This window comes from Phyllostomus hastatus, unplaced genomic scaffold, assembly GCF_019186645.2.
Source record: "Phyllostomus hastatus isolate PE091 unplaced genomic scaffold, TTU_PhHast_1.1 phas_contig_40, whole genome shotgun sequence".
NCBI classification, from domain to species: Eukaryota; Metazoa; Chordata; class Mammalia; order Chiroptera; family Phyllostomidae; genus Phyllostomus; species Phyllostomus hastatus.
The window spans coordinates 74,342,462-74,360,661 of NW_025333872.1; the positions used below are offsets into that span (position 1 = coordinate 74,342,462).

The following is an 18,200-nucleotide window of genomic DNA, read 5'->3' on the forward strand; positions in this document are numbered from 1 at the left end:
AAACTGCTGGGGGTGAAGGAACACAGACATCAACAGTTACCACCTTACCTTTTACATGCTTCCACTCTCCCACCTTTGTTCTTTATAACTAAAACCAGTAACGGAACATGAGTAGCATCTCATTAACTGCTTTCAAGTTTCTGACTGAAAACTACCCCCCACAGTGATCAAATTATACCCTAATATAATAGTGTAGTATTGGTTCTGGTTCAAAATATGTACCTGGGGAGGGGAATGCAAGTAGGAATGTGGTGTAAAGAACTTACGTATTTTTAGGTATAACATAGAACAGCAGTTAATGACTGTAGACTCTGGAGCCAAAAGGCCTGGGTTCAATGGGCCCCCCTCTGCCATTAATTAGCTGAATGACCTTGCAAGTTACTGAACCTTTCTTATCAGGCCAACCTATAATAACAGTACTCACCTCACAGGCTTACTGTGAGGATTAAATTAATAAGTCTTGTACAAGTACTTACAGAACAGATTCTGACACATATTAAGTATTGAAGAAAGGTTATCTATTATCACTATTTCCTAATTCAATATGTAATATCCTCACAAAGAAAGTATATACTATATTTTAATAAAAGTACAGATAAAAATATAAAATAAACTATCTCAAACACAAAAGTCCTGCCTGTATTCATTAGCAAAAGCACTTCAACTATTAAGTTACAGTCAGCTTCATCTATAATGCCCATGTTCACACATTTCTAAACGAGTGTATGATGAATGTTTGAGGCATATACTTTCCCTTCTATACTTCCAGACACACCATACACATGGCAAGTTGATATGATTGTATAACAACTGTGTAGTCACATTAAAATCCAGTCAGGTGGAAAAATAAGTTTCACTTGGTCCAGTTTCAACGGACTGCCACTAAACTATACCAAGCAAAAGAAGAATTAAAGAAAAAGGAAGGGGGTGGAGGGGAAAAGGGGATGGACAGAGGAAGAAAGATATAAGGAGCAAGGAAGAAAAGAAAAATATGAAAACATTAAAATCTGGTGTAAACTAGGCATGAGCCATGGAGGAAAAAATCAAAACATCAATATTAAAACAGATTTTGAAGATCAGTTCAGATTTGGTTTAGAAATTGTTAGGTATTTTTTAGCATTGGCTAAAGCACTTCCTATGTCCACAATATCACATTTAGGTGAGACTGTTTTCATCAGTCGAAATGATATGCATATGTTTATTGCAAAAAAAAAAGAAAAAAGGTGAACTGAATATGTCATATGAGCTTTCTTTTAGAGACCAGAAAGTACATGTCCAAAAGAGGGAAGGGAAATATCTTACTTATATACAAATAAAATTACATAATGTCTAGAATTTGCTTCAAAATAATGGGGGTGGGGAATTATCAGGGAGTGGAAGGGAAATACAGATGAAGTAAGACTGGCCATGTGCTGGTAACTGTCAAAGCTGGGTGAAGGTACATGGAGTTTATTACATCACTATTCTCTCTACTTCTGAATATATTTTAAGTTTTCTATAATTCAAATGTTAAAAAGAAAAGCACTCTTCTGTAACTGACAATGGAACATACTTTCTCCAAAATATCACTTCAAAAGATAATCAGACAGTGAAAACATGTCTTTTTAAAAATCTAGGCCTGGCTGGTGTGACTCACTGGATTGAGAGCTCGCCTGTGAACCAAAGAGCTGCCGGTTCTATTCCTAGTCAGGGCATGTGCCTGGGTAGGGGGCCAGGTCCCCAGTAGGGGACACATGAGAAGCAACCACACATTGATGTTTTCCCCTCTCTTTCTCCTTCCCTTCCCCTCTATGTAAAAATAGATAAGTAAAATCTTTATAAAAAACATAATAAAATAAAAATTAAAAATCTAGTAATGACAAAAGAAAAGTCCTCAAAAAAAGCCACATTATCCTTCACCACTATCATGTGTTGCTGCAGAGAGCAGGTAACACACAGGTCACAGATCTATAGAATGCTATAGAATCTACCCTCAGATCTTTGGATTTAAGCTTACAGCACTGAGGATGAAAGTGACTGGCCTCAATTAGGGGGAAGTCGAGGCACATCTGTGCTACATATGCTGCCCGCATCCATGGCTCTGTGCTGCAGAGCTGCAGAAGCTCAGAATATCTCCAACGTACCTTTCTTTTTCTGTTTGCGGGTGGGAGGGATACAGGGGAAAGACGAACAAATGTATTCACATTCCCATATGTGTGTGATTTAAAACAGACAATCTTGGCATTATGAAATTAAGATGTAGGCTTTACTGATGTTGATTTTAATGGCCAAGATCCAAAAACCGTTCTGGTTACAAACTAATAGATAAATTCTTGATTCCTTTGTGAGTGGACAGACCCAACTCATTACTTGCGACTTTAACTTTTCCCATGTATGATTTGTAATCATTTTTTTTTAAGTTTTTCCTTTTCTCCTATAGAGAAGTGGATTAAATTTTTCATGGAAGATGTTCATTTAACAGCTTTTTTCTTTTTTTAGTCACAGTCAAAGCAATTAAACAGAGCGTACTGGGGAAAAGTAAAAGATTATCATAATATAAATGGGCTCCAAAAATAAAGGCTCAATATGCACCACTGTCTAGCATATGACCACGGCCACATTTGCTTCTCAAATACTCGTGAGGGCATTTGCCACCATTTTCCAGTAATCACACAGGTCATACTTCTCCTTGCTTTTTCAATACTATTTCAAAATGTTGACACATTTATTGAACTATTTTTGAAGACGTAGCTCTGTCTACCTTCTGGCCTCAAGACACAAATACATGAAAGCTATGGACAGCCCTCTAGCTATGAAACTTGGCAGGCTTCCTGAATTCTCCAAGAAAACTTTAACTGACAATTTCATTAACAGCGAGAGAAAACGACGAAGAAAGAACAACTCTAGACACGAGGAGACTTGGCTGTGCCTGAAGCTCCGTTACTAAATTGTCAAATGAGTTTGGGTAAGTTGAACCTCTTCCTGACTCATCTTTCTTATCTGTCGGACCTATGGTATGAAACTGTTTTAAGAATCAAATGAGGAAATGTCCTTGTAATTGATTTTGAAAAAAGAAATTTTTCCAAACTAAAATTGAATTTTAAAAAGGAAAGAAAATGTTTACAAGTCTATGCCATGTTCACAATATAGTTTCATGCTGTGACCTACTAGGAGAAAAAAGAAATGTACAAAGACCTTGATTAAGAAAATTGTATTTTGAAGCTACCCAAAGTTTCTCAAACTTAGTTATGCACAAACCCACTTTATAATCTTTGCCAAATTCAAATGGCCACTATATTATTATTTATTACTTAATACTGATCTTTAAATCAAGTCACTCAAAAAATACCTACTTTAGCCTTATGCTAATATCAATTAAATCATAGCTTTGAAGTATTTGTACATTTCTCTGATGCGCACTGGCACATATATTTAACCACTGAAGAAAGATTCAGGCCCTGGCTGGCGTAGCTCAGTGGATTGAGCACAGGCTGTGAACCAAAGTATCACAGGTTCGATTCCCGGTCGGGGCACATGCTTGGGTTGCAGGCCACGGCCCCCAGCAACCACACATTGATGTTTCTCTCTCTCTCTCTCTTTCTCCCTCCCTTTCCTCTCTAAAAATAAATAAATAAAATCTTAAAAAAAAAAAAAAAAGAAAAAGAAAGATTCATCTGTGTACCACCCCAAATCATTTTAACACACCATCTCACTTTATGGAAATACTGTCCTGATCTATTGCCTACAACACCTTCAACATTAATGAATAAAGTATTTGAATTTATAAAGCACTAAAACCCACTGGGTAATTTAACCAACACTAACCACACGCATGCATGAGCCTTTGGATCTTCCTGGAACTTCCTCAGACGTCGCAGCCACTACCTTATTCAGAACCTCCATTTCTGTCTCATATTCCCCGAACCCCATACATATAAAAATCCCTAATGTGTGAATCTTCACATTAGCGTAATTCCTACTCCCTATTTATACCCTAGTAATGAAATTTTTCACCCTAAAGTATTTAATAGAACCCACCTATCTTTCAAGTTTCCTCTATATTTAATATTCGAAAAATATCTAATTTTATGCACACAAACTATGTGTCATCCAAACATAAACTAAGATACACAGTAAATTCTAAAATAAAGTGGACATGTCTGACACACATTCACCAAGTTTGGTTTTCTTCTTTATATTTAAATAGTTCAAGCACATATTACATGACTTACAAGTATCTCTACTGAACTAATTCATAAAATATTATAGTAAAAAATATAACACTTTTGCTGATCTCTTCCTAGGAAGCACCTTCTTGTGTATCCACTCCCATTCACTCTAGACGTTGACGAAATCGCCTGACTTTTCTTTCTGTATGTACATACATATAACTAACGTTCAACTCAGTATCTGGCGTGAAAAAAGGGACCACTTTTTATTAAAGTGGCAGTCCTTACCAAATTGTGAGTATCAGAGTATCTTGGGGATTTTATTTTTATCAATTTAAAACCCTAAAATCAATGGATTAAACATGAGTTAATTTCTGTTTCTTCCCAAAACCACACTAAAAGGACACTAAGGAAACTTTTTTAAAAGGTACAAATCCACACACACACACACACACACACACACACACACACACACAAAAGGGAGGGGACAGGCCAGCAGATGAGATATATCAACAGAATTTCAGAAGATGGAAAACAGATGTACAGAGTAACTGACTTAGCAGACCAGAGGAAGCCAAACCCTGAATTCCTGTTTTGGTGGGGGCCCACCAGAAACAATACCACTGAGAGGTGAGGTGACAGAGCTGAAAACAGGAGGCCAGTTATGAGTAAATACAAGGAAAATGTAAAACTCTCTCTCCCTCCATCCCCTCCTCTGCCTCTCACTCTCCCCAATCCTTTGTAGTGAGAAACAGGAGGTTCACTCTTCAGAGAAGCAGAGGGAAGAAAGGCTGTGGGACCAGGGAATCCAGACTCAGGCAGCAGATGCGAGGCCCGCTACAGAAAAGAGGCAGGTCCAGTTACTCAATCAACAAATATTTACGGAGTACTTATTCTGTGCCCAGGCACTGTTCTAGGTACTGGAAATACTGAGGCAAACAAAATAGAAAAAAATATTTGCTTTCATGCAGTTTATATTCCAGTAAGGGGGCAGTCGATAAACAAAAAGCAAAGATGATAAATAATACATACTATAGGAAAAAGAAAAGACAAGAGAATTGGGTTATGCTGGAGTAGGGGCGGGAGTAGGCTGCAAAGCAGTTTCGAATAAATGGTCATGGGAAGCAAAGATCTGAAGGAGTTAAGGAGGCCAGCCATGCAAGTATGTGAGGGTAGAGCATTCCAGACAGACAGAAAGCAAGTGCCAAGGGGCCTGAAGTAGGGCTGGACTAGAGATACTCCATAGAGGAAAAAAGCAAAGGACATTATCAAAGAGAAAACTCAGTGACCAAGAAGCAGCTTAGAAAATAGGAAAATAAAAAAAAAAAAATGCAGTAGCGGTTAGAATATATTGAAGAAATTTCCAAAAAAGCGAAACGAAAAGACAAAGACATGGTATGAGAGGGAAAAAAATAACAAAATTGGAGTCACTCTAGTAAATTCAACAACCAGATAATAGGAGTCCCAGAAAGAATAGAGAACACAGAGGGAGAAATTATTGTGGAGGCAAATTTCTGAAAGACAAGAGTATCCAAAATGACAGGGCCCGTGAGTGCCTGCCTAGCACAATGAATGAAAAACCTCCCACTCCAGCAGACGCACCATCACGAAATTTCAAAACACCACATTCAAAAGAAAATCCTAAAAACCTCTGAAGAGAACAAACTAGCTACACACACAGAAACAGAAATTAGAATCACACCACTTTTCAATAGAAACACTGGCATGCCAGAATGCAACAATGTCTTCCAAAGCTGGAGGGAAAGTGATCACTACCTTAGATTCTATACCCAGCCAAACTATAAAGGCATTCAAACTGACAGTGCAAAAGGGCATTTTAAGAGTGGAAAAGTTGTTTTTGGACATACAAGAAATTCACCTTCTGTTTGCACTTTCTTGGAAACTACTGAAAGATGTGCGCAGGCAAAGTAAGAGTTAAGAAAGGGACAAGGAGCCCAGGAACCGGGGAGGCTGGAGAGAGCACAGCACAGTTCTAGAAACAAACCAATCCAGGAGGCTAGAGGGCCCCAAAGGATGTCTCCAGGAAAAAAAAAAATGGTTGTCAATACAGTTTTCAATACGGTCTAGGGCAACATTAAGGATGGGGCGGGGGGAATGCAATTAACCTCAGAACAGAACAGAAAGTTGAAAAAAAAAACTGCATGCAACCAGAGCACTTTACATAGCTTAGCTGTTCCATGTATGTGTTGTAGAGTGAGAGAGTGAGCCTGTGTACGGGAAGAGGGAGTTAAGAAAGCAGGCTGATTCCAACCAAGGTAGGAAGTTAATAGCTATTATTATCTAAAATGGATAAAAAGAACAGGAAAAAACATGTTATTTAGGTAAAACACACCAGATAATAAAACCAACAGTGGTTGCTAGAGGGGAGCAGAAATCTGTTACGAAGGGAGCTAGCACAAGGATCTGCTGCTTTTCCTTATAGTCCCTAAAGTAATACTATACTACCTGTATTACAAGCACCCAGGGGAATGCTGTTTGCACTGTAAATAAAATAGCAAAAACCACTTTTGAGAAAAAAATGGGGGGTCACCTTTTATGTTGATGTGTTTTGTACCCTGGTATATTTTTTCTTATGTTAAAATATCAGACCAAAAACACTATACTAATGTGGGGGGAGGGAGAGATAAAAGGTATTCCCAATTCCAGCATGATTCCAAAATCACACACTTAAAAAGTAGTACTCCATCAGCTTCATAATCATAACTTTTCAAAGGAAAACTAGAAGGCAAAAAACAAGTTAGGAAAGCAAGCTTGTCTTTTTTAAAAATACGATACTACAGATGCGAACAAATTCCTAAAAACTTGGAAGTTCTACACCAGGGGTGTCAAACTCATTTTCACCGGAGGCCACATCAGCCTTAAGGTTGCCTGCAATGGGCCAAAATAATTTTAGGACTGTATAAATGTAACTACTCCCTAACTGTTAAGGTGTTGAAATTACATTCTGCCCTTTGAAGGCAACTGTGAAGCTGATGTGGCCCCCAGTGAAAATGACTTTGACAACCCTGTTCTAAATGGTAATAGCATTGAGTAATTAAAAGCAATAACTAGCCCTCCTTAGCAAAGGAAGCACAAGTTTTGGCAGTACACAAGGTGGGTGCCCTTAAGCAAATTATTGAATGTTTAAGCCTCATTTTTTTTTTCATCTATAAAATGAGCTGCATCCCAACTCCAAGGTGTTGCTGCAAGAAGGATTGGGGATATTAACATGTGTAAAGCACCAGCTACAGTCCTTGGCTCATGGTCTATGCTTCGTGATAGTTATTTTTCTCCCTTTTTTATATGCTTATTAATTATCGGTGCTTCAGGCCTTACCTGATTACTTAAAGTGGAACATAGAACAAAGCCAACCCACTAGCGTAAAATGTATTCGTCCAAGACACATTAAGCAGATGACAAAGCAGCTCATGCGAGAGCACCTTAAGCCAGATGGGGACTGGAGACAAAAGCAAAAATTATCAAATAGAAGCCTACACCTAGGGAATAATCTTACAAAAAAAATAATATTATTATTAATAGTAATAAAGAAAAAAATGAAGACCCAGTCTCTAGATGCACCCACCAATTTAACCCTACAGAGGTCACAGCTGATCCGAGATACAAACTCTTTTCTTAAAGAAAAGACAGGAAGCAGAGGAACAAGTTTACTACACTACAGGAACAAATTTTACAGACTTTAAAGAAATTTGTAAAATTCAGACTGTGGGAAACCTACACAGAACAACCAATTAAGTTTCTCCAAGAAATAAATTGTAAGAAAAAAAATTAGGAGAAACTGTAGTTTATTGGTTTTTAAAGGTATATCAACCAATTGTACTGTGAGGCTCTTAACTGGATCTTAATTCAAACTAATTTTTTCAAAAATTGATACTTAAGATAAACAGAACAGATTGGTAGGTACCAGAGGCAAGGGGTCAGGGGTGGACAAAATGAATCTAAAGTACAAACTTCTGCCCTGGCTGGTGTGATTCAGTGGATGGAGCACCAGCCTGTGAACCATAGGGTGGCAAGTTCTATTCCCAGTTAGGGCCCATGCCTGGTACATGCCTGGCTGCAGGTCAGGTCCCCAGTAGGGGGTATGCAAGAGACAACCATACCTTGATGTTTCCCTCTCTCTTCCCCTCTGTCTAAAAATAAAAATAAATTTTAAAAGTCTAAAATAAGTTGGTCCAAAGGTTGCAGGTTATTGCCAAACTGATTAAAAATCTAAAATAAATAAATAAATTAAAAAGGTACAAACTTCCAGTTATAAAATAAGTCCTGGGGTTGTAATATAATATTGACTATAATCAATAACACTGTATTGAATATTTGAAAGCTGCTAAGAGAACGGATCTTAAAAGCTCTCATCACAAGAAAAAAAATTATAATCGTGTAGTAACTAACAGTGAATGTTAACTAACTTATGGTGATCACTACAATGTATACAAATATCAAATCATTATGCTGCACACCTGAAACTAATATAATGTTACACTTCAGTTATATCTTACTTTTCTAAAAATGATACTTGAGATAACTGGACATTTGAATGCCCACAGTTAAATATCTGATGATATTAAGGAACTTTTAGGGTAATTATAGTATTCCAGTTATGTTTGCAACAAAATTCTTCTAGAAATATATACTACAACATTAAATGATGAAATGGAAAAAAAGGCTTTTAAAAAACCAAGTAACATACAAATAAGGTACAACTATAGGCTGCTGCAGTGTAACACTAGGCTTCAAAGGACAAGCTATAGTATGTGCTTATGAAAAACGCATCATGAAGTCTAGGAGAAAACTAGAGAGGACCTACTGTGTGCCCTTCTGATTAATGCGCTCCCCAAACTATAAGTGACAGTGACCTAAAAGTCAGTCTTCAGGAAAGGAGGAATGGGAAATGGCTGTTGGCCCAAAAGACAGAAGAACCCCACTGCCAGGAACCCCTACTTTAAGGTCATACAGACCTAGGCTTTTTTGCATCTTTCAATTGATATTTATTTTTTTTAAGGTGCAAATTCAGTAGCCTGAAGGAGACAGATATCTGATGAAAATGTCTACAGGTAGGGCAAAAGAAAATGGGAAAAACATCATTAAAGTAGGGAGAGGATGACCTGTGCAAAATGGGGCAGGAACTGCTAGGGTCTAGCAACTGGCTGTTGCACTGGAGGGGCAGGGGCCCAGTGCTTCCCAAGTGGGAGGGCCCAAGACCCTCCAATTTTCCCAGAGAAGCCTAAAATACAGATACTTATGTGAAACTGCCTGATTTCTCAATGCTGTCAACTAATGTAAAGTCAAAACACTATGTCAAAGGAAAGTAACGTCTGCAAGTGTATTTCACACACAAAAATATGTGCTGGGTTTTCAACAGTCACACTTTCATGCCATTTACAGAGATTTAAACACTATCAATAAAAATTCCATTTACAGCTTTCTTTCAGCAAGCTTACTAAGTTACAGAGAGGAAGTTATAGGATAGTATACGCACACATATTTTACACTCAAGAGTATGCTACCTCTGGCAACATAACAAAAAGACTACATTCTTCCTGTATGGAGGACAGACTGTTCCTGATATGACCACTGCTGGACCAGCCAGCTAGATCCCGGCCAAAACAGAGAATGTTTCCTGTAAATCCCCTCAGAAACTGTCTGATTCAGCGCCCCTCCCCACCCCCTCAACAGCCCACTGCATGCCTGTTCCTGGAGCAGGCCACTGCCCTGCTCCAGGCCCGCATGTAAGGCGTCTTCCCCTTACCTGGGGCACGTCACGCCCCAGCACCCCATCCATCCTGCCCTGCCCCATATAATTCTTCAGCACCCACCACGCAGCACAGGATATAGCCACTCGTCCTGCCACAGCCCAAGACAAGCCTTGTATATAAATTCCTTTAATAAACACTTGATGTAATGTTGAAGTTGTCAGCCTCTTTCTTTGGTCTCCCGGCCCTGGGAAATTTTATGAACACCCTGCGTTGTTGAAACTAGATCCAAAGAGCTCTGCCATGTGTATGTGCTTCTGAATACTACCGAAAGTAGACAGTTAGGACAAAGTTTTCTAAAAGTTCAAAAATTCTAGAGAGACTGTACTGAACTTGTTAAAAAGTGGTTTTAACTTGTGATGACCATAGGAAATTACTGTTTCATATTAAAAAACTGCACTTCCACACAGATAGTTATTCCTGACCACTGCAAAAACAACTTGTTAACCACATATTCACAATCAACCCACTAAGTCTTTTCTTAACCTAACAATTTTCACAGATATCAGACACCATGAAGGGCATTTTATAAGCATTAGCTCATTTAATCCTCATATAACTCTATGAAGTAGGTTATGATGGTCAACCCCATACTAAAGAAAACTAAGGCTTTAAGAAATAATTTAAATAATTTATGCAAAGTTACTGACAGAGTGCCAGTCTAACCAGCACCAACTGGTGTAGACCAACCCCTTCTAATCAAGATTTTCATCAAAGAAATTTGTGAAAAAATAAAAGTCCATTTGTTAAATTGACTAAATTCACAGGTAAGAATGTAAGAGGTCAAGATGCCATCGGGATTCAGTTTAACCTTGACAAATGGGGTGGCAGGGAAGATAACAGAATGGAAGTAAGTGCTAAAGGAGCAGGCGCGGGGATCCGTGATGAAAGTACGATATGGTAACACTGAGAAAAAGAAAAAAATAATATATATGTCTTAAGATTTTGATTTCCTAATCTCAAAAATAAGAGCTGAACTAGATTAGCAGTTTTCAATCTTTTCTGTTTCCCAAAACCCTTTCAAAAACTGCTCCCAAAAACCAACCCGTCTCTCCATCCATCTCTCTCCACCTCTATCTCTGTCGCTGACACACATACACAGACACCAATTTACTTACAGTCTCAGACAGTGCATGAACCCCTAACACCTACCCTGCGTGACACTAACCCGACTTCCCACCTCAGGCTGAGTCTGAACTAAATGATCCCCATACACCCTTTTGGTCCTCTAGGTGGGTAAATGTAACGTAAAAAAACAAGTAGCCTGTTTTGACATAAACAGAACCTAACAATTATGGCAGAGATTTTCATTTAATATCTTCAGGCGTGTGTACCTATACTGGTAGAACGTAAGAAACTCAATAATGAGATTAAACTCAGCACTGTTGTTATCCTGGTGAGGAGTCCAGCTCTGAAGTGCTTCAGGAGGTCTAAAACCCTGAATTCAGGGCTTGGAAAAGATGATTAGAGAGTTGGGTAATCAGACCTATATGAGAAAATTTTAAAACTACAATTATCTTGGAAAAGGCAATTAGAGGGTAACATAAGCCTTTTAAGCATTTGAAAATTCGTTCACGGAAGTTGATAGTGAGGCCATGAAAAGAGCAAAGCAAGAGGAAACTGAATTTTCAATTATAGCCTAAAAGATTTAGTTTACATACAATGAACTTCTCTACCTGACCTAGACAATCAGGTTTTACCGATGGACAGTGGCAAAAATCACTTTGGATCCATTTTGATGCCCTCTGGTTCTTAAACTGAAAAGAACTAAAATCATCCCCATGACACTAAATATAGTTACATATGTAAAACGTCATCTTGGTTACCAAGAGAAAAACCTTACTTAAGAAATTTCTCAGAGGAAATAAAAAGATAATTCTCATTCCTCAAATTTTTTCCATATTACTATAAAGATTTGGGAGGCGATCTATATGCATTTAGACCTTTATGACTCCAATATACCAAAGTGAAAAAAGTCCCAAAGTACAGAGGAGTAGCTGTGAAATAAAAACATATTCCCATGTTAAAAGTAACTGAGAATATGAAATAAGCCCAATTTCAGTCTTTGGGGAAAAAACCCAGAAGCAATGCGAATGCACTCATAGGCCACAGGAGGTCTGGGCTTATACTAAAGGGAAAGACATCACTTTAAAAATGAAAATTTTGAGACCACCACTGAAATTCTCATTAAAAATAAATACCATTCCAAACACTAGGTATTTAGGGAAGTAATAGATTATCTACCCTTCTAGACATGAAAAACATGTATCTAAGAAACACAAGCAGATCTCAAGCCAACCTCAAAACAAGAGGAAACAACATCCAGTAGGAAGGAAAGCAAATCCTCTATATAAAATATTACGTGTAACAGTACCAGGTTCTACAAAGTCAACTCCAACTTTCAAAGAATCTTCACTAAAAGCACCTCCAATATATTACATAAAGGTTCAATGAATTGATTCATCAAATTTATTAACTGTAAGCAATGTTATAGGTGCTTCACATAACAAATATACAGTCATACCTCAGTATTCATCAGCTTCAGATTCGTCAAATCCTATACTCGTTGCATTTTGATGGGATAAAAATGTTTTAGCACTCAGCACTTGCTCAGGACTGGTCGCACTTGCTAGAGCTCATGTGTGTCACAAAACGCCACCCGCAAAAGAAAATGATTCATCATTCGGTACTCCTTGGTTTCAGTAATCCCCAGTTTCGGCACTCATGTCAAGAGTTCCAGAACAAATTAACTATGAGTACCGAGGTACCACTGTATATCTTTTTTAAAGTGTGTATATGTCTGTATATTTTGTATGAGAGAGCCAAAAAGCTTGTTTGTTTTTTTCCGTAAGATGGCTCTAGTTGTGCTTGTCTTTCACTTCATTCAAAACAATTTTGTTAGACTGTATTGTGACAGCTGTCATATCAGCGTGCATTTTTAAAAAAAAACATCAAAATTCATGAATTTTTTTGTAGCCATTTTAATACTGAAGATGGAAGAAAACAAGCAACATTTTTAGCATATTATGTTTTATTATTACAAGAAAGGTAAAAACATAACTGAAAGTTAAAAAAAAAAAAAAGAAAGATCAAGTGGTTTGCCCCTTGGTTCATGCCGCCCAGTGGGTTGCGTGCCAGCCTGCAAACCAAAGGGTCACAGGTTCCATTCCCAGTCTAGGTCACATGCCTGGGCTGCAAGCCACATCCCCAGTAGGGGGCACATGAAAGGCAACCACATATTGATGTTTCTCTCCCTCCCCCTCTCTCTAAAATAAGTAAAATCTTTTGAAAAAAAAAAAAAAGTGGTTTGCAGAGTTTCATGCTAGAGATTTCTCACTGGATGCTCCACTGTCAGGTAGGCCAGTTGAAGCTGACAGTGACCAAATCGAGGCCTTAACTGAGAACAATCAGGGTGATAGCACACATGGGATAGACAACAAACTCAAAATATCCAAATCAATAAAGTTATTGGTGAAAATGAAAAATGTATCTTTTATTTTACAGAAAAAACTAAACAGACTTTTTGACCAACCCAATATATTCCTGCTCTCAAAATATTCCTGCTCACATACAAAATACACATACACTTTATAGGGGGAAAAAAAAACTTAAAAAGATTGGTTATCACTATCTATGACTATTGGCTATCACTATGACTATCAGCAGTCATTTCTAGCTGATATTTGAGATCATTTTTTTCTTTGCTTTTAGGTTGACCTGTACCATCTAAATAACTGTATCATTTATATTTGGAGGCCATTCCCCTGTAGCTAACCACACGAGACATTGATTCCATTTTAGATTTTAATCTGGGGTACTGCCCAGTCAGAGGAATTATAGAAATCTACCAAATATCAAGTTACTGGTTTGTGCCAAAACAGCAAATCCCAGAGGATGCTCTGTCTGGAATCTGTGGAGCAGTCACCTACAAATCTTCTACTAACTGGCTTTTCAAAGACACTGGAAATGTCTGAGAGTTGAGGGGAAGGAACAGTGACTGACAATGGATTGGCTGACTCCTAAAGGCCCAGCCCTGGCCCTGAGATCCCAAGATTCTATAAAAGGGCAGTAAATTAGGGTTTGGCTAGTATTTGCTGACTACTGGAGCCAGCATAAACATTTACTTGAGGCTTTTAAATCTGTAAGGGCACCCAATGGTTAGGTACAGTAATTCTGAACCTAAAAAAGCAAACAAAGCCCCTGCGACTTTCTAAATAAAAGGGGGAGGAGGTAGGCACATTTCCTTTGTTTTCTGCAAGTAAACAATACAGATATTAGAAATGCAAGAATTGACTATCAGCAGTATTGATTCTTATAAACTACTTTATTGCTTTATAAAAATACTAGCAACTTAACCTTTTCAAAAAAGTCCACTCACAGCTTTTAAACAGATTACTTCAGTACAAAAAGAAAGAAAGAAAAAGGCTCATACTTCCCTGGAGAAACAGAAACAAAGTCAAATCTTCAAAAATATTTAGCATTCTGTTGCATAAAATATAAACCCCACATTCCTAAATAAAATGGCAAAGACAGAACCTTTGTAATTCTCTACCACAGTAATGTGAGAGTGGTGATTCAGAGGAAAACCTGATGTTAAACTTAACTATACAATATTACTAATTACAGAGTAATTTTACCAATAAATATTTTGGTTGAGGACTGCTTTGTCATCTTTGCAAGTATTTTTAGTTGAAAGCAAGTGGTTGGGTAGTACACGTGGACATGGTTATGATTTTTAAAAATCTATTTTTAAAATCTGGTGGCTGGATTGGGTTTCTAAACTCAATTCTTTAGAACTGGTAATTTGGAAAGGGTAAACCACAAGAACGTTACTTTAAGAAGAAAAGGACCTAACAAGTTCACCAACTCAGATCAGCACAAAGTTAACCTGGAAACCTCCAAGTATTCACAAATCTAATGTTGGGTCCAGATAGTCACTCTATATAAAAACTGTACTAAGTCTCCAAACACAGTAAGAGCTATCTGAATTTACTTGTCTTATATATTTGCATTGTTATTTTCTGGTGGCCCTCTCTTCAGATTTGTCTCCTAAATCTGAAAACTTGCTTCGTTCTACTGGAATTAAATTTCAGATTTTAATATACATATCCAGTTGTATACATATGCAGTCTAATACACAAACCTAATTAAAAATATTTCATAGCACTTTGTTTTTTTTTAAATTAGGTATAATTTTACTGAAATGAAATTCTAACTTTATTAAATGATGATTTCTTTAATCCATTTTAATCCTTTTAAGCAACCCCTATTCGATTCAGCTATCATGAATTTGAGGCTGGGGGCTCAACTCAGCCACATATTTTCTCTGCAAGGTCTTTGCACAAAGTGCTCTAACTACTTCAACTAGAGGTAAAGGATTCAAGAACTGTTAGGACTAGGTCTTTCTTAAAGAGATGTTTTAAAAAGGAAAAAAACTGTCCCTTCCCGTTACTCTAAATGAGCAGCCTCTTGTTTTCAACAGTCCTCGGGCACACAAGACCACTACTGACTTCAGTGGGAATTCTGCCCAAGAAGTGAGGAAGACAGGATAGGATTAAATTAGCCCTAAATCCATGCCATTGTTCCAAGCCATCTCCACATGTACAGTTCTCCAACAACCTCCAAACAGTCGATATTTGAAGTTTGATGGTAGTTCTTAAAGTTATAGGAGTGATCAGTCAAGCTGACAGGTGACACAGCCAAATTCTTAAATTCTTAAAAAGTTGTCAGCCGGATTAATGTTCTGGGTTTACCCTTATCACAATTCAAGATTGCATTGCAATGCAGCCCCATCAACAGCAACGCAGTGATTTCCCAGAGCAGTGAGCTTGCACACGGAAACGGAGTGGAATTGAGTGCTATTTGTTTCCCAGTAAAACCAGTTGAAAGACTGAGAATTTTAAATCCCAGCTCCTGCTGCCAACAAATTGACTCGGTTTCCCTCAAGTGTTAAACCCAAGGGGAAATGTAACAGGACACCCACTAAAATGCTAATTCTCAATACAGTAGTATAGAGAAATAGAAATAATGGATTCCAATTAAATAACAAAAATAAGGGGAAAAATAAAGAGGGAACAAAGAAAAGGGAAGAATAAAGAACAAGGCGCCTGGCACACACATGCCATTTCAGATGCAAGAAGTTCAAGAAGCTGAGCAAAAGATGTGATTCAGAAAAGGAAAGATACATCCACAGCTCTTCTAGGTCCCCTACCTTCCCACCCACCCACTCAGGGCTCTTAAAAACAGGGGCAGCGATTGTGGTGATGGAGAATTCAATTTAAGGCGTCCTCGGTCAGTAGGGAGACTCCACACACAGATCCCTCCCAAAAATAATAGACTCTAGGCCAAAGCTCTTTTAACCTCATAAAAGAAAAAAGAGGGAGAAAATAAAACCTGACCTCAAAGGAGGTTAGCGATCTTGGGAAGCATAATCATCGACGTCCGTCCGCAGACATCTCTCCCTGCTCCTGGGACAGCGTCGCAGACTGGGGATGGGGTCTAGGACGCCAATACCAACTCTGCCCGCTCCGTTCTGTTTTCCTCCACGTCCTTCCCCTGGTGCTCACCTAAAAATGCTTCTAATGCACCATTGCCTCCAGCCCCGGGGGAGGGAAAATTGCCATCAGTGGTAAGACGGCCCAGCTGTCAGAATTGTAAGGACCCGCGCGCAAAACGTGCGTCCTTCTCTGCATCTGCGCGGGCTGACGCGGGGTCGGCCCGGCAGGGCGCGTGGGGCAGGCGCGTGGCACTCCCCCAGCACCCCGCAGTGCCCACGCACGGCCAGAGAGGCGCAGCGTCATAGCCCGCGTTTCCTCTCCCCCAAATCATCCTACTGAAGGCCGCCGCTACTGCTGCTGCGTCCCCGGAACCCCGGCGCACGTCGCCAGGCACCGAAGGCGGCCGGCTGCTCCTGGCCGTGACCCGCTCTTTCACCGCGGCCCGCGCCCAGATGGAGCCGGATTCCAGATCCAGCCGCTCCTCGGGGTCGGGACGCGAGACCTGAGCCCACGGCACCCGGGCGGAATCCAGACAGTCCTCACCATGCCCCTACCTCTCCCAGCTACGACGAGACTTGGCCCCAGCTCCTAGGAAGGGGACAGAGGGATCCACAGCAGAGCAGAGAAGCGAGGACCCGGGCCGGAGCAACAAGACCTGGACTCTGAAAAGGGAATGGGGTCCGGTAGAAAGGGGGAGGAGAAGAGAGAGGGAACTGCAGAAAATCCCAAAGCCGGCCGCCCTCCCCCCCGGTGGGACCGTCCCGCCACCGCTTCCTGCCTGGGATCAGCTTCCCAGCTGCAGCCAGAGGAAAAATCCGAGCCGCCTCTGCAGCTCCGCAGGGATTAATCTGTGGGCCCGAGTTCTACCGCCTCAGGCCCGCCATTCCGCAGCCTCGCATGCTTCCTTACCCGTTCACCGCACCCCAAAAGCTCTCTCGCCGCGGGACCAGTCCCGCTTCAGCCCCAGCTTCTCCGCAGCAGCGCCCGCCTCCTCCCTCCGCTAGGTTTCAAATTGAAATTCCCTGACTGGGGCCGTCAGAGGACTCGCCACGCCGGCCCCGCCCCCTCGAAGCGGAAGCCCCTCCCGTGCCCCCGCCGGTCGCGCCCCCGGCACGAAAACCCCTCCGGCTTTGCCACGCCCCCCCTGCGCCCAGACCACGCCCCCGAGGCGGTGCCACATCCCCTTCCCGCGGGATTCCCTGAGACCCGTCGCCTGGTAGTGCAGGCTGGAAGGACCCTGACTCTCAAGGGTGCCCCGGATAACGACGGCTAATACGTGTGGGCAAGGCGTTCTTACTTGCGAAACCTTACCTTAAATGCTCTTTTATGAACTTTTAAAACTTGTTTCTCCAAAAGAAATTAACTGACTAAACCTTTCTGAACACCCACTCAATGGCAAGCGAGGCTAGGCCCTGGAGACACGGAAATAAGGAAAATCGGGTCCCTCTCAGTCTAGAGTGGATGTGCTGTCACAGAGAGGGCATTGAAAAGGTACAATTTATTCTTCCTGTGGGAGGAACTGGAGGACTGGGGAAACCCCAGGAAGGAGGGGCTTTTGCGCTGAGCCCAAAGTGTGAGTAGGATTTCTCCAGGCCTGGGAGCCTGGGTTGCAGAGCAGAACATGGCTGAAAAAGAGGCTGGAGACGTAGGTCAAGGCCAGTTGTGGAAAGCCACACAGACACACACACACACAAATACCTCCCAGTTCTTACCTTTTGTGTAATTACGTGCTCTCGGTCAGACTTTACTTTTCTGAACATTGGCAAGTCCAGCAGGATGTGCAGGTC

General features: G+C 40.3%; 1 protein-coding gene across 13 annotated transcripts in view; it reads right to left on the reverse strand.

The window, feature by feature from the left end:
- EPB41L2 (erythrocyte membrane protein band 4.1 like 2) overlaps positions 1-17,467 on the reverse strand; it is a 207,954-nt gene extending 190,487 nt beyond the window's left edge. For 11 of the 13 annotated variants that reach the window (XM_045843891.1, XM_045843889.1, XM_045843888.1 and 8 more), the window contains exon 1: positions 17,323-17,467. The gene's annotated coding sequence lies outside the window, so the exon portion shown is untranslated. Of the gene's footprint in view, positions 1-16,967; positions 17,076-17,322 lie in introns of all 13 variants that reach the window. The other 2 variants (XM_045843880.1, XM_045843879.1) reach the window with 2 other exon arrangements.
- Between the last annotated feature and the right edge of the window lie 733 nt (positions 17,468-18,200).